This window comes from Oryctolagus cuniculus, chromosome 2 (assembly GCF_051225735.1).
Source record: "Oryctolagus cuniculus isolate XC-2025 breed Fujian yellow rabbit chromosome 2, ASM5122573v1, whole genome shotgun sequence".
Lineage (NCBI taxonomy): Eukaryota > Metazoa > Chordata > Mammalia > Lagomorpha > Leporidae > Oryctolagus > Oryctolagus cuniculus.
In genome coordinates, this window is record NC_142868.1 from 148,175,725 (window position 1) to 148,178,065 (window position 2,341).

A 2,341-nucleotide genomic window follows, 5' to 3' on the forward strand; every position below is an offset into this window, starting at 1 on the left:
GTTGTTTTCAGCTCAACAATTTCTATTTGGTCCGTTGCTATAATTTCTGCTTTTAAAATTTAAACCTCTATTTAATGACATGTCATTCGTATATTTTCCTTCAGTTATTTGGACAGAGTTTTTTTCTTTTCTTAGTTCTTTGCATATATTTTTAAAAGTTGATTTAGAGTCTGTCTAGTAAGTACAACTTTGGATTTCACCAAGATGATATCTAATAACTGGATGTTTTATTGCATGTGGACCTCCTCTTCTGTTTCTTGGTATTTTTTATAATTTTCTCTTGAAAACAAAACAATTTTCTTCAAATATTTATTTTATTGTTTTTATTTTACAATATCTAATAGAGATTATAGACATTCAATGTACACAATATAATTTGATATACATCTAAACATTGTCTAATAATTATCAACATTAAATAACACAAAACATGGAATCTTTCAAGAATTTGTGTGTCATCCTTTCATAGCAGTTATACTGAATTTCTCTATCTTTCCAAGTATAGTATATGTGCTGCTGAAACAAGCATTAAATATTACACTTAAATAATATAATGTTGTCAATTCTGGAAAGCCGATTTCTCCCCACCTTCACCAGAGTTTATTGTTGCTGTTGTTTGTGATTTCTGTGGATGTTTAGTTACTTTTCATGACTAATTCTGTATGATTTATATGTTACCATAGGTAGCCATTGAATTCTCTCCACAATAAACTTATTGGCCAGTTGATGATTAAACTGACATTTCCTTAAGTGCTTTGTACCTATAATTTCCCCTGCCTTTTCCAATAGGATTGTGTGTGTGTTGAGGTATACTTTCAATTGTTATAACAGGTATTTTGCGACTCTGGTTTTGCTTCACTTCTAGCTTGTGCAAATCCTCAAAATCAGCTAAAGGTAAGTGAATAGAGCCTTTCAAGGTGTTTCCTTGGCATGTGCACAATATGGCATATGCACATGGCCTTTTCAAGTGCCAGGAACACATTGGAACTTTTTAAAAAAAGATTTAGTAATTTATTTTAAAATTAAAGTTATGAATGTGGGGGGGAGTAGGGATGGGGGAAAGAGAGACAGAGATGAGAGACAGATCTTCTATCCAGTGGTTCATGCCCTAAATGGGTGCCAGTGCTAAACCAGACCAAAGTCAGGAGGCAAGAGTTTCATTTGGTCTCCAGCACTTGAACTGGCTTCCACTGATTTTCCATCCATTAACAGGGAGCTGAATTGAAAATGGAGCAGCTGGGACTCCACGCTAATGTCACAGACAGTGGCTTAACCACTATAACACAATCATAGTCCCCAGAAATCAATCTTAAGTCAAGAATGAAAGGGAAGGGTAGATAGTGGTTAAGTCCCAGTTTTGGATGCCCATATACTAAATCAGAGTGCCTGGTCCAAGTCCCAGCTACTCTATTTCTGATCCAGTTTCTTGCTAATGTATACCCTGAGAGGCAGCAGATGATGGTAGGAGGTTTCTGCCACCTACCTAGGAGACCTGGATGCATTTCTGGCTCTTGGCTTTGAAGACCAAGGAAAAAGACCATCTTAAAAGTAGTTGAGCAAGAAGACATTCCTTTCAAAGGACCCACACAACTTGGCTGGCAGCAGACCTCTCAATAGAAACAATGGAAGCCAGAAAACATTGAAATGACACTTTCAAAGTGCTGAAAAACATTAACAAATTTTATAGCAATGAAAACATTTTTTTGGTATTCAAATATTTTCAGGAAAAAAGTATGAGGATTTATTTATAATACCAACTTATTTAAAGAAACCCTAAAGGGTATTTAGAAAAAAATGCAGTGATATAATGTATGAATAAAAGAGCTAAATAAGTGGCAGTGAGTAAGCATTTGGATAAATCTAATGAATATTGACTGTAAAAATAAAATGAAGAATGTATTTTGAAGTTTTATATACACATAAGATTAACACATATCAATATTAACTTAAATAGAGTTAAAGAGTTTGGAGGCTTAGGAAATGTAAGTATCTTCTTATAGCAACTTTGTAATTGTCAATATATATTTCTAGGTCCTACTCTGATTTCTAAGAAATTAAAGTATCTACAAATATTAAAATCAATAAAAGTGGGCTGGCACTGTGGCTCACTTGGTTGGTCCTCCACCTGCAGCTCCGGCATCCCATGTGGGCACCAGGTTGTGGTCCCGGTTGCTCCTCTTCTGGTCTGGCTCTCTGCTGTGGCCTGGGAGGACAGTGGAGGACGGCCTGGGTGCTTGGCCCCTGTGCCCGCGTCGGGGACTGGGAGGAGGCACGTGGCTCCTGGCTTTAGATCGGCGCAGTGCTGGCTGTGGCAGCCATTTGGGGAGTGGGCTGGCAGAGG

The 2,341-nt window shown here is 37.1% G+C and overlaps 1 non-coding gene across 1 annotated transcript; it reads right to left on the reverse strand.

Moving 5' to 3' along the window:
- Nucleotides 1–424: 424 nt before the first annotated feature.
- LOC127490428 (U6 spliceosomal RNA) lies at nucleotides 425–529 on the reverse strand. Its single transcript, XR_007918382.2, has one exon. It is a non-coding gene; the product is annotated as a U6 spliceosomal RNA (small nuclear RNA).
- Between the last annotated feature and the right edge of the window lie 1,812 nt (nucleotides 530–2,341).